The 14,512-nt window shown below is 46.6% G+C and overlaps 1 protein-coding gene across 3 annotated transcripts in view; it reads right to left on the bottom strand.

Annotated features, from left to right (window-relative positions):
* The window catches only part of PTPRA (protein tyrosine phosphatase receptor type A), a 262,183-nt gene extending 251,009 nt beyond the window's left edge, over positions 1 to 11,174 (bottom strand). For all 3 annotated transcript variants that reach the window (XM_048846355.2, XM_048846354.2, XM_048846356.2), the window contains exon 1: positions 10,895 to 11,174. The gene's annotated coding sequence lies outside the window, so the exon portion shown is untranslated. The remainder of the gene's footprint in view (positions 1 to 10,894) is intronic.
* Between the last annotated feature and the right edge of the window lie 3,338 nt (positions 11,175 to 14,512).

Below are 14,512 nucleotides of genomic sequence, written 5' to 3'. Positions count from 1 at the left end.
TCCTAATCCCCTCAGTAGTGATTGAGTACAAGAGTTTATATTCCAAACCTGTAATATTAATCCTACTTACTGTAATTTCTGATGTTCTCATTATCCATGTAACTGTCTAATTCTTTTTTCAATCCCAAAGCACTTCACACACACACAGGACACCTGTATCTATACACATAGAATCATAGAATATCAGGGTTGGAAGGGACCCCAGAAGGTCATCTAGTCCAACCCCCTGCTCAAAGCAGGACCAATTCCCAGTTAAATCATCCCAGCCAGGGCTTTGTCAAGCCTGACCTTAAAAACCTCTAAGGAAGGAGATTCTACCACCTCCCTAGGTAACGCATTCCAGTGTTTCACCACCCTCTTAGTGAAAAAGTTTTTCCTAATATCCAATCTAAACCTCCCCCACTGCAACTTGAGACCATTACTCCTCGTTCTGTCATCTGCTACCATTGAGAACAGTCTAGAGCCATCCTCTTTGGAACCCCCTTTCAGGTAGTTGAAAGCAGCTATCAAATCCCCCCTCATTCTTCTCTTCTGCAGGCTAAACAATCCCAGCTCCCTCAGCCTCTCCTCATAACTCATGTGTTCCAGACTCCTAATCATTTTTGTTGCCCTTCGCTGGACTCTCTCCAATCTATCCACATCCTTCCTGTGGTGTGGGGCCCAAAACTGGACACAGTACTCCAGATGAGGCCTCACCAATGTCGAATAGAGGGGAACGATCACGTCCCTCGATCTGCTCGCTATGCCCCTACTTATACATCCCAAAATGCCATTGGCCTTCTTGGCAACAAAGGCACACTGCTGACTCATATCCAGCTTCTCGTCCACTGTCACCCCTAGGTCCTTTTCTGCAGAACTGCTGCCTAGCCATTCGGTCCCTAGTCTGTAGCTGTGCATTGGGTTCTTCCGTCCTAAGTGCAGGACCCTGCACTTATCCTTATTGAACCTCATCAGATTTCTTTTGGCCCAATCCTCCAATTTGTCTAGGTCTTTCTGTATCCTATCCCTCCCCTCCAGCGTATCTACCACTCCTCCCAGTTTAGTATCATCCGCAAATTTGCTGAGAGTGCAATCCACACCATCCTCCAGATCATTTATGAAGATATTGAACAAAACCGGCCCCAGGACCGACCCTTGGGGTACTCCACTTGATACCGGCTGCCAACTAGATATGGAGCCATTGATCACTACCCATTGAGCCCGACAATCTAGCCAGCTTTCTACCCACCTTGTAGTGCATTCATCCAGCCCATACTTCCTTAACTTGCTGACAAGAATACTGTGGGAGACCGTGTCAAAAGTTTTGCTAAAGTCAAGAAACAATACATCCACTGCTTTCCCTTCATCCACAGAACCAGTAATCTCATCATAAAAGGCGATTAGATTAGTCAGGCATGACCTTCCCTTGGTGAATCCATGCTGGCTGTTCCTGATCACTTTCCTCTCATGCAAGTGCTTCAGGATTGATTCTTTGAGGACTTGCTCCATGATTTTTCCAGGGACTGAAGTGAGGCTGACTGGCCTCATCTAATCCACCCCTCACCCACCAGTAAAATGCAGCTCTAAGTAGTAAGATTCTGTGGTCAGATTGTGGATGGAGAGAAGACTGATAGCTGATAGCACATGTGATGTTGACAGACCAGGTGCCAGCTCAGCCCAAGGTCCTCAAGCCTTGGTGGAACACTGACAAATACCATGGCTAAAATCCGTCCAGCTCACCTGTGCATTGGTACTGGTAAAATATATAATAGAATTGTAAGTATGTGTTTAGTACTCAGACTTTATGGAATGCTTGTAAGTTGTCCATCAATTAATCTTACTTATAACATCTGCATCCCATATGATAAGGTAGTATTTGAGCGTTTGCAGTGTAAGCCTCAGTAACTGTATAGATCACCAGACACGAGACGTTAACTAGTGTGAAGTGCTGATATCCAATAGAAGGTGTTACATCCTGGCCAACAAGGAAGGTCCTATCCCGACCTTCCAGAAATTATCCTGAAATCACAGGTCTATCTAATACAGAAACTGAAACTGTGGCTGCTGTCATAGGGGGTGCTGCAGCATCCTCCACCCTCCCTAGTTCCAGCACCTGTCTTGAAGTAGTTTCCATTATTATACAGGGTTTACAGTTTGGTTCAATAGCTCTCAGCATCCCCACTATAAAAATTATTCCAGCACCTCTGCTGCTGCCCTATTTATCATTTTTAGCACAGTAGGTTTTCCCAGGGAAATCTTGTCAAACCATGGTGCAAATTTCATGTCTGTCATTTTCAAAAGAGTTATAAGAGTTGGGTGGAGTGAGGTATATAAAGATTGCTCCCTATCATTCAGAAACAAATGCTCTGGTAGAAAGACTCAATGGGACACTGAAGTCTACGCTGAAGATGTATGTTACCTGATGAGAGAATGACAGATGTGTTGCTCCCTTATTTGTTATTCAGATACAGGCATTACTCCAAGAGTCTATAAGGTCTGCCCCCTTTGATCTCCTTTACAAGAGACAGGTGAAGGAACCTCTACATTTAATTTGAGGCTCTTGGAAAGGGAATACAGAAGAGTCTGGACAGCCTGTAAGGCAGCATGTCACTCATCTTAAAGAGAATTTAAAGACTGATGGACTTAGGCATTTCAGAAATCTTGGTATAACAAGCATGCTGGAGAAAGATCTTTTGAGATGGGGGACGTGGTGTTGTTGATTCCAGTAAGAAAGAACAGGATGCAAGATTGTTTGGAGAGACCTTTTGAGATGACAGACAGCACGAATGAGGTCACTTCTAATGTAGTGAAATCCCAAGGCTGAAGAGCTCTGCAAACAGTACATGTCAATAGATTAAAAGTTTACCATAAAAGAGAGTTGGTAGTGAATACAGTTTGTTTTGCTGACTCAAAAGCAGGAGATGCTGGCCCTCCTGAAATACCAGAGGGAGGTTTTTTTTCCAACCTACCAGATTTAACTATGAAAACAGTGCATTCCATAGAAACTACAGGGCCATGCCCTGCCCCTAGCAGAGCACACCATGCTAAAGGAGAAATGCAAAAAGATTTAGGAGGCAGAAGGCATGCTATGGGGAGGGGGTGACTGCTAAATCGAAAAGCCCCTGGGCATCTCCTATTGTGATGGTACTTAAAAGGGAGAAGACCCATGAGATTGTGTGGATTTTTGAAGGGTAAATGCCATCACCCAACCTGATCCTTACACTCTGCACCAAGGATAGTGGACCTGGATCTACTGAGGGGTACATAAATACTCTAGATGCGGCTTGTGGATATTAGCAAATTCCCTTGGATGCTGATGCCCAAGAAAAGTCATCTTTCATATTGGAATCTGTCCTGTATAAATATAAGGTTTTGCCTTTTGGATTAATTAATGCAGGGGCAACCTTTTCAGAGGCTTGTCACAGAAGTGCTGCAGGGTTTGCATATCTTCATTAGGGCCTACACAGATGACTTCGGTATCTTTAGTGACTCCTGGCAAGACCACTTGAACCATGTGGGAATTGTATTGCAGAGGTCTACAGAAGCCAACCTCACCATCAAGGTACCTAAATGCAAGATGGGGGCCTCAGAGGTAACTTATTTAGGACACGGGACGAAGTGGGTTTATTCACCCTGAACCTTTAAAAGTAGAAGCCGTTTGGAATTGGCCTGCCCCACAAACCCAGGAGCAGGTCCAATCCTTATCAGTCTGGCCAACTATTACCAGAGGTTTGTAAGCAACACTGTGGCCTCCATAACAGACTTTACAAAAACAGGGGAAGCCAGACCAGATGATATGGACTATGGCCTGTGAAAAGGGCTTCTAAAACATAAAAGAGGTTTTGTCTAAAGAGCCAGTATTAGTTAACCCTAATTTCAGCAAACCCTTTGTTCTGTGCACTGATGTTGGGTTAGGTGCAGTGCTAATCATAGGCTGGGATGGGGGACATGAGGCACCCCATTGCCTTCTTGAGTGAAGAACTGGAGAGATCTATTCTGTCACTGAGAGGGAATGTTATACCATAGTTTGGGCTGTTAAGCAACTTTAAGCCTTAACTGTGTAATAAAAAATTAAAGGTTCTAACAGACCACTGCCCACTTGCATGGTTGCACTTAGCCAAAGAGACTAATTCCAGACCACACTGGTGCCTAGCTCTACATGGAAGTCATCCATATCAAAGAAAAAGAAAAGGTAATGACAAATTGTGTCAGATTCTACCCTTATGTTCACCACTTTTATAAAATGATAAATTTTGTGCAAAGTATGCCTTGTGAGGTATCATTTGAAATCTCATAATTTGTTGATCATTATTATCCTGGTAAAATGTGTGGCAATACTGTACAGTCATAAGATTCTACTGTATGATGTTACTAAGGGATATTCCAAACTAGGGTAAGCATCCCAAACCAGTTCCTCAGAGACAAAAGGCAAACAGATGCCTCAGCCAGGTGTCAACAAAATCAGCTGGACAATCAGCTGGGTAAGCAGCCATTCTTCCACAGGAAGAGGGGTGAGAGAGAAATTTACATTTTAGCGAACAGTCTTGCTGTCACCTGAACCCCAGGTGGAGATGATTCTTAAAAGAGGAGAAATGCTATAAGAAGGGAGAACAGAGGAGACAAACCACCTCTCTTCCCTCATCTCTATCTAAACCAGGTCCATTGCACCAGTGAGAGATCTAAGGTGCAACTGACCTGAGGTAAGTGACTGGTTCTTTGGAACCTGAATACTGTTGTGATCCTTGGTTTAAGGGACTATCACAAAGGTAAGCTTACCTGGGTGGCAACACAGATTGGAGTAGGCAAGGGAAAATGTCTGTGATTCCATGTTAAGGCTGTTATAGTGCATGAGGAGTTTACACCCGATAATTGGTTGATTGTGAATTCTATATTTTATATAAATCTATATTTAGATTTCACCAATGTGGGATTTGTGCCCCATTTCCTAACAGTCTGCCCTGAGGTTGGTACTCATGCTCAAATCACTGCAGGGCACCTTGACAGCACTCTACCTAAACTCTGAATACAACAGCTCGGTGTTTCCACTAAAGTGATCAGCAATGACATGGCATGATAGTAGCAAAAACAGTTAATCTGTAGACAGGCAGAAAAATAGAGCTGAGAGAGGTGGGAATACATTGCTATACCTGGAAAGTTTGAAAGCTTTACTCTGCAACAATAAGGGCAGGGCTACATTTTATCTCAAATGAAAGCTCACAGAATCCACTTTATCAGGGCAACATCCTGCATAACACAGGCCAGAGAATTTCATCTAGTGATTCCTGCATGTGGCTTAAAGTTTATGGCTGAACTAGAGAAACTTTCAGAACATTCTATACTGCAGAAACTAATAATGCCACCAGAACAGTGCTAGCCCAGCACACCGTTTAATGCCAGCTGCAGGGGAAGCAACAACTGGTTAAGACACTAACTCCAAACAAGACCTTAAAACAGGAACTGGGGAATTTCGGCCAGATTTAATAAACCACGGCATGGATGACAATGAGTCTACTCCACCAAACTGTCACAGGACTATTAGTGATCACAAGAGGTCAGTGCCTGGGGGTTTAAATCTCATCTGAAAAACTGATGAGCAAGGAGCTCTGGCATATCACCACTGTAGCTCACACAACTCCTCATACTTGCACCTCTCTCACATCAAGAATATTTTGCAATACCAACTAGCAGCACTGAAGTATGAGCGATCATTGCTCACAACATTGTCTTTCCTTCTAAACTACACACAGCCTGTAACTTAGTCTGCAATCATACTAGAATAAGTCAGTGAAGGGAGTTTGGAGAGGATTTTAGAGTTTGGCTGGGGACCTTTCTGTGCACTCTCCCCTGACTTTCAGCAAAACAGCCACATTTGTGCCCACTACACCACCCAGGACATACTCCATTTTTACAGTGGAGTAACTACTGGTTTCATGGGAGTCATCCTAAATTAACACTCAAGTTAGTCAGATCAGAATTTGTCCCAGGCCCACCGTGACCAGATTTTCAGAGTTTTCCCCGTCCAGGATCAGACCAAGACAACTTGCCCTCCCTTCTCCTAAACGCTCATGGGCAGTCCTGAAACTCCGTAAATTGCATTTAGTTCAAGAGAAAAGGAGGGTTCCACACCTGCCAAAAGCAGCATAGAATGTAGTCATTAAATATCAGCATGGTGGATAATATAAAGGCCACACCTGGAAGCACATCCACCCTATAGTTAAACAGAGGCTTTTATAGGTAGAAACCAAACGGGTTTCCCTCTTCCATTTTAAGTGGCCCACAAAAATTTTTTGGCATCCTTGAGAAAGGGGTGGGAAGGGGGAGGGAGAAGAGGCCTGCACAGAAATACTGATACCCAGCCCTTATGTCCCTTCTCCCCCCACAGCCTTGGAAATTTGATCCTATATTGCATAATTCACAGGTATCCCATGCAGTATGGAGAGGATGACAACAGCTTGCTTCCGATGCTGGCTGGAAATAATTAAATCCTCCTGTGGAGAGTACACACAACTGACCCTGGAAAATGTGCTTAGAAGACAGAAGGAAATGAACAAACATGGCTGCTCATCACACTGGCTGCAAAGACCACTAAAAAAGGCACCTAGCTTGCTATGAGCACGCTGGAGCAATTGCAGTTAAAATTAAAAAGGAAAAGAGGAGCCGCAGTTCGATTGCATGTTTAATTCCTAATCCCCTTTGTCCCATGCACAGAGCTGGGACCTAGGCAGCTCTTGTTGATCTGCAGTATAACATTTTAAAAATGTAATATATTTTGGCTAATACACACAGAGCAAAAGAAAAACTTCTCTGCAGGAAGGACAACATTGCTTTTACGTATCTGTCAGATTGTTCTGTAGCACTAAGCATTGCAGGTTCTAGCTAACATGCATGCCACCCTCTCTACCATTATTCTTTCTCTTCTAGAAATCACCAAACAAACAGAAGAGAAAACCCAAAAACATTTCCAGAGCTTCCTGAATGCTCTCAGCAAACTATTAATCAACAGCAGATAGAAATGAACCCTCTCTCTCTTGCTAACACACACAACGATTTCAAAACTGGAAGAGCACTCAGCCTCTAGGACAGAACTGAATTAAGCTCTAGAGGCCCATAGCAGGGTTAGCATCTTCCAGTTTGGAACAAAAAACCCAGCAAAGTGGCTGAGCAAAGCATAGGGCCCTCCTTCACTCCCCTCACCTTACAAAAGAACCACTGGGATCTAGTTAAAATGGAAGCAAGATTAAAATGGGCCAGGATTCTTTTCACACCGATATCTGCTATTTCCAGATTTTAATGTCACTCCGTATTTAGCAGGAGAAAAAAGCCTCCCTTCCTTCCTGTCACATTTTCCATTCTTGGTGACATCCCAGATGATCAGAAATAAGCAGATCTTCATCTGAGCTGGGGCTTTCCACCAAGGCGTGGGAGAGCAAAAGCCAGCGTTACTTACAGAAGTTTGGAGCAGTTAATACTACATTACATATGCATGCACACCCCCATCCCACCTCCCAAGGCAGGTAGGGAGAGATCTACCCTATGGAAAACGTACTATTTAGCAGACATCAGCTATGTTTGACAGAATTCTACAGGTCTCTTCTCACCTCCAGGTTTTAAATTTTGTATCTTTGGGGTGGGGTGGAGCGGGGGGATTTTAAAAATAAAAGGCCAGATCCTTATCTGGTGCAGTCAGCATGGTTCTCCATTGACTTCCACAGGAGATGTAGGTCCCCAGCACCTCTCAGGGTTGGGTTCCGAGGCCCACATTCTCAGCTGGCATAAATCAGTGGGAACCATACTGAATTATACCAGATGAGAATCTGGCCCCCTAATTCAAGCCATTTGTTATTTGTTTTCCCTTATGTTAAGTAAACTTCACACAACACCGGGGGGCTTAAACCATGCAACAGTGCAGCAGTGTTACAGAATGCAGCACTTATACTCAAGTCTATTACACAGCAATTTAATTCCCGCCCCGCATAGTCTATTTTGTCGTTATATTTGTGTACAGCACCCAACACAATAGGGCCTGTTCCCTCCTGGGGGGCTTCCATGTACTACCGCAGGGGGTTGCTGTTCAGGGAGTCTAGAATTATTTTCCCCCACTCTGCTTGTATCCAAGATTTCCACTAACAGAAGCATCACTTTCCTCAGTGCATTCAGCCAAAATGGCCACAGTCTCTCGTTCCAGTTTCCTTTCCACTTGGTGACCTGGATGTCAGAATAACTTTCCTCTTCATCTGTCATTTAGAATGCAAATAGGGTGATTTTGGGGGACAAGAGGATTAAACAAAATAAGACAGGCCTGGTTCACACACTAACAGCCATTTTTAACTTGCGCAGAACGTTCAGCCTATGATCATTAACCAACCATAATACCACCCTCTGCAAGATAGGCAGGTGTCATCTCCATTTTTCAGATGGGGGATCTGAGACAGAAATATAAAGTGACTTGCCCAAGGCCACAGGACAAGTTATTGGCAAAATCAGGAAGAAAACTCAGGAGCTCCACCTCTCAGGCCCCTGCTCTAACCAGTAGACAGCACTCTCTCCCTTTAATAAGTAGAATGTATATATGTATCTAGGATGAGAAAGGATAGTCTTGTAATCAAGACAGTGAACTAGGACCAAGGCACTGGGTTGTGACTCAGGAGATCTGGATTCAATTCTCAGCTCCCTGAGTGACCTAGGCAAATCACATAAAAGACCCCCAACCATGCAATAATCTCGCCATGAGCAGACACCAAGAATGCAGACCCACACTGAAATTAGCAGGGCTTCAAGTGGGTTATACAGAACTTACTGCACCATCTGAGCCTTAATCACTCTGTGCCTCTGTTCCCCTCTCTGTAAAATGGGAACAATAATGTCTCTCCCACACTTTGTCCATCTTGTCTGTTTAGATTGCAAATTCTTTGGGGAGGAACCATCTGTGTGTGTCTGTAAAGTACCTAGGCACAATGGAGCATTGATCTTTTCTTAGACTTCCAGATGCTATTGTAGTATAAAAAATTACACACACCCACACACACACCCCTCCTCCACCTCAATATCTGAAGTTTTGTCTATACTTGGAAATTTACCAAAATAATTATTGGTCTTTGTCACTTTTCTCCCCTGCCCCTCTTTTTGGGGTGGTGGTGAGTGGAGAGAATGGGAATAGTCTCAGCAACATATCTTAATTAATCAATCCTCAGAAAGGGCTTGTGTATGAACAGTACTACATATTAGTACTACCAGTAAGATAATATATATTTTAACAGCATTTGAATTTGTGGCCCTGTTCGTGCCCTATGTGGAACATGGGCAGAATGCTGCATCTACACAGCAGGCTACACTGTTCAGGATACGGACCTAAATATGAAATTAAATCTCAGTCCTGCTCCCACTGCAGTCTACAGAAAAGTTCCTTCTTGAGTTCAATGGAAGCAGGATGGTGACCAGAGCATTTGTCATATTATACACCCATCTATAATCCTTCCCTGGACATCTGAGCATCTTGCATATGGGACTCTTTGCATTGCACTTCTTCTCCTGAAGTGAGGAATACATATGATGGAAGAGATGGGATTGTATTTCTAAAAATCAGAGTGAACTGAGAAAGTAAAAATAAAAGTTTTTCCAAAGGCCAGTATTCAGGAGGGAGGGGGCAGCTGATAGAGATCATTTACTCTATAAGCTGCTCTGAACCTGATAAACGACCTAGAAAACAGAAGAATAAGTTTGGTCTTAGCATAAATCACTTGAATAGTCATCATCTAAAATGACAGCTATGCTTGTTTACACTAGGACTGAATTTAATACCAATTGCCTACAACACTTTCCACTGATATCCCTCTTTCTCCATTCTACACCAAGCCCCTCTCCTCCAACCTGCTCCATATGGATGCACAGAGCCTTATTGTGCCTCCATGGAACAGTTTCCAGGATTGGGCTCAAGTAAGAGCCCACTCTTGTGGGGTCAGTGGGAGTTTGGGCACTGCACACATAGCCAGAAAGGGCCAGCCCTCAGACTAACAATGGTTTTAACGATTACGTAGCTGTGAAATGCAACTCCTATAACACAGCATAAAAGAGAGACAAGCACTTAGGACTTGTCTACACTTGAAACGCGACAGTTGCACAGCTACAGTGCTTCTGTGTGGAGTCAGGCACTACCTATGCCAACAGGAGGAGTTCTCCTGTTGGTGCAGATAATCCTCCCGGAGAGGCGGTAGCTAGACGGATGGAAGAATTCCTCTGTGAACCGACAGCTATCTATACGGGGATTTACGCTGGCTTAACTGTGCCACTCGAAAAGGTGGCTTTTTCACACCCCTGAGCACTGTACTTAAGCAGACTTCATTTTCCGGTGCAGACCAGGCCTTAGACACCATGGTGACGGGCAAGGTACAAGAACCCGAACAAGGCAGCGAGATTTCAGCTGAGCACCACAAACCTCCTCACAGGGACAAGGATTTTTCAAGCCGAGGGTCCCCCCCAGCGCCGCCCCACAGCCCAGCACTGAGGCAGGATCTAACCACTGGGAATACCTGTCCCGCCCCTAGACGGGCATTTCAGACCCACGCTCACGCCCCCCCACCCCACTCCCGGGGGCGGCCGATCGGCGGGCAGCGCACAGGCCGGAGGGGGCCTTGGCAGTGGAAGTTGCCCAGCGGATGGACAGGGAGGTCCCCCGCCCATCGCCTCCAGCCGGCCCCCCCGGGCCGGGGCGGAGACCAGCCGGCCAGCCCGCTCAGCCGCAGACACCCGGCCGGGGGCCGCCCCGTTCCGCCCGCACGGAGCCCGCAGGCGGATCCGGGGCGGGGCGGGGCGGGGCGGGGTCTCCCCTCCTTCCCCGGGACACGCGACGCCCCCAGACCCGAGCCGCGCTCGCCGCCCCCGGAGGGGGGAAGCCAGGGCGCGCCGCCCGCTCACTCACCCTGCCGCGGGGACGGTGCGTGACGAGCCGCGAGTGACTCCGGCGTGACTCCGCAGCGGCCCGTGGAGCCAGAGCATTTACCCCGCTCGCTCCACCCCCGGGGAGGGAGGGGGGGGGGTCTCCCCGCCTCAGCACCCCGCCGCGGGGCTCGGCGCCCCCGCAGCCTCCCCGCCGTGGGGCCGCTCCATGCGCGGCGCGCGAGTGACAGGCCGGCGGCGGCTGAGGAGAAAAGTTCCCGCAGCGCGTCCCCAGCCGGGCACCTTCCGCTCTGCCGCGGAGCCTCCTTCGCGGGGGCACGCACCACGCGCCTCTGTAAGCCGCCCTCCCATTGGCCGATCAGACGTCCGCGCTGATTGGCCGCCGACGGGACTCCCGTCTTCTTGGTCCTGTGAATTTTGACTGTGCTGCCGAGGCGGGGGGCGCGTGACGGGACGGGGACGGGGCGGGCGCGCGCAGGTTGCTGCAGCCTGAGCACAGGGGCGCAGCGCCGCGCCGCCAGGGGTCCGCAGGGTCCGCGCTGGGCAAGCGCCCCGCGCACTACTCGCCCCCTACCAGTGCCCACACAGGCCGCTGCAGTCCCAGTGCTTGGCACCCTCTATCCCTGGCAGTGCACCCCCAGGCTGACCTACAGCCCCACTGCCGGGCACTCACATAGCTCTGCCAGTGCACCCACACTCTCCTGCAATCCCAGAGCCAGACCCACACCCACCCACCCAGCCCTGCCAGTGCACCCCCCAGCCTGACCCACAGATCCCTGCAATCCCAGAGCCAGACCCACACCCACCGACCCAGCCCTGCCAGTGCACCCCCCAGCCTGACCTACAGCCCCCTGCAATCCCAGTGTTTAACAATCCCAGCCTGACCCACAGATCCCTGCAATCCCAGAGCCCTGCCACTGCACCTCCTTCTGACCCACAGATCCCTGCAATCCTAGGCCTGCGCACCCCCACAGCCCTGCCAGTGCACCTCCAGCCGAACAGCCCCCCTGCTATTCCAGTGCTGGGCACCCACATAGCTCTGCCAGCACCCCACCCTACTGACTTACAGCCCCTATGCTTTTCTAGTGCTGGGCACATACTCAGCTCTTCCTGTGCTCTCTACTCCTGAGTTGCACTTCCTCCTGACCCCTTCTTGTCCTGAGTACCCACACAGGGCTTGGCCTATACATCCCAATCCTGACACATGCTCAATCTGATGTTCAAATCCTGGGCTCCCTTCGCATCTGCCCATGCACCACAGAAGTGACCTATGTTAATACCTCCAGTTATTCCACTCATGGATCTTCATCCAGCTCTGCCAAGTCTCTACAATATTCCTGGATGTTCCAGTCCTGAGTTTACACTCTCCTTGATCCTGATTTACAACACCAGACCCAGGTCCCCAAGATAGTTATGTCAGTGCACCTCAAACCTCCTCACCTGTCCTTGTAATCCCAGGTCTCATTTCAGCTGAAACTGCTAGTATTCTGAACGGTGTTGCAGACTGTCGTGACTGTACACCACACTAATATTTATTTGCCACCTAAGCTATGATTTGAATCCCAGAGATGAGCCCCAATGCACTAGCTCCATTGCACCACCTAGTGGCACCTTCGTACTATTGTAGATAGGTATGTGGAATGGCAGACTATGCAGGCCTTCAGGATTTCTTTGTAATTAAGTTATTTACAGACTCAGTTTTAAATGTTTGTGTATCTACCATTTTTGAAAGGTAGCAAACCCAGGTTAGTTTGTTGACCTTGGGTGTTCAGGGATGTAACTACCACCTGCTCTGCAGATGCACTAAAACAAGAGGGAACAATAAAAGTGCCTATTCAAACAATATGCTTATCACTTTTTCCTTTGTAACCCAGCATATAATTTAAGAGACACCATCATGATTTTATCATTGTTTCCCTACCAATTGTTGCATCTTGTCTTTACTGTAAGCTCGTCAGGACAGAGACTGGCTTCTACTTTGTGTTTGGACATGCAATGAGTGGCACATGCAATGAGTCCCAATCTCACCCCCCAGCACTAAAAGATCATGAATCAAGTCCTAAGAGTAATGAAAATGGCTTTTAAAAGTGGACATTTTCCTTTAAAAATAATACATTTGAGGTTTTTATTTGCCTTATGTTTTTTAAGCTTGTATACATACACACATTTTTGGATTCAACTATCAGCAGGGGTCAGTATTGTCAACCCCAAGTGTCCAAAAATTATCAGATTTGCTAAAAAAAATTCAGAAAGTTTGGATACTTTTTTTTTTATTTTCTGGTTTTGGAGTTTAGGCTGCACATGTTCAAGCTCCTCTCTGCAATCATGAGGGCTAGGAAGTTACTTTTAAAAAAATTAAAGCTAAAATTCTTTAACCACATGACTCCAGGAGCTGGAGTTTTGAGAAAAATCACCAGGTATCAAAACTGGCAACACAAAGGGATGGTGTAGCTCAAGCAGATTGCCAGTGGGATATTAAGTTTTTCCACCTCTAAAACACCAGCTGAAATCCAACCCAGGGGCTTGGGTCTGGGTGGTGCTAAGCACCCACTCCTGTGATTTCAGTGGGCTCTGCAGGTGTACAGGAACTTACAGGATCAGGTAGCTCAGTGGGGTCTACTTGCTTCCTTTAAAGTGAGCCACAAAACTCCAACTGAGTTCACCAGAAACAAGACCACATCCCAGTGGCCAAATCCTACCCACCTTATTCGCTTTGGGACAGCACCCTTCCTTGAAGTGACTACTGAAGTCAATGGAGGTGTGCAGATTTACACCACGTAGGGAATCTGGCCTAGTGACTTCTGTGGAACTAACCACATGAGTCAGGCAAGCATGATTTAATCCCAAAAGTCATTACTTATCAGTCACAAAAGTTTGAAACACTCTGTATAGGGTTCAGAGGAACAGCCGTGTTAGTCTGTATTCGCAAAAAGAAAAGGAGTACTTGTGGCACCTTAGAGACTAACCAATTTATTTGAGCATGAGCTTTCGTGAGCTACAGCTCACTTCATCAGATGTATACCGTGGAAACTGCAGCAGACTTTATATACACACAGAGAATATGAAACAATACCTCCTCCCACCCCACTGTCCTGCAGCAGGACAGTGGGGTGGGAGGAGGTATTGTTTCATATTCTCTGTGTGTATATAAAGTCTGCTGCAGTTTCCACGGTATACATCTGATGAAGTGAGCTGTAGCTCACGAAAGCTCATGCTCAAATAAATTGGTTAGTCTCTAAGGTGCCACAAGTACTCCTTTTCTTTCTGTATAGGGTGTGGTGTGATGTTTGTAATAAGATGCCATTCTTTGGGAAAAGCTGCTGAACCATTTCTGTTATATACACACATCCTACAGCATTAGTCTAAAATGCCTAACAAACAGAGAGGCACCAGATTTAGTCACCACTTATTACTCTGATTTGCAAATGATTTAGCCTCCCAATTTCTGTGTACAAATTAGATGCAGGTAAAATTCCTGTCATGCCATAAAGCAGGATGCTCCAAGGCTGGTATGTTTCAGGCGATTGGAAATAGGACTGCATGTATTCTGCAAGTCTGCTTTGCGATAGCTGGAAGCAAAAAAATCAGAAAAGAACAACTCACAGGGAGGATGTGATTCTGTGAGGTTATGGGGGTTGAG

The sequence above is a fragment of the Caretta caretta genome, chromosome 4, assembly GCF_965140235.1.
Source record: "Caretta caretta isolate rCarCar2 chromosome 4, rCarCar1.hap1, whole genome shotgun sequence".
Taxonomy (NCBI): Eukaryota; Metazoa; Chordata; order Testudines; family Cheloniidae; genus Caretta; species Caretta caretta.
The sequence above is the reverse complement of the archived record's forward strand: the minus strand, read 5'-3'. Positions and strand labels throughout refer to the sequence as shown.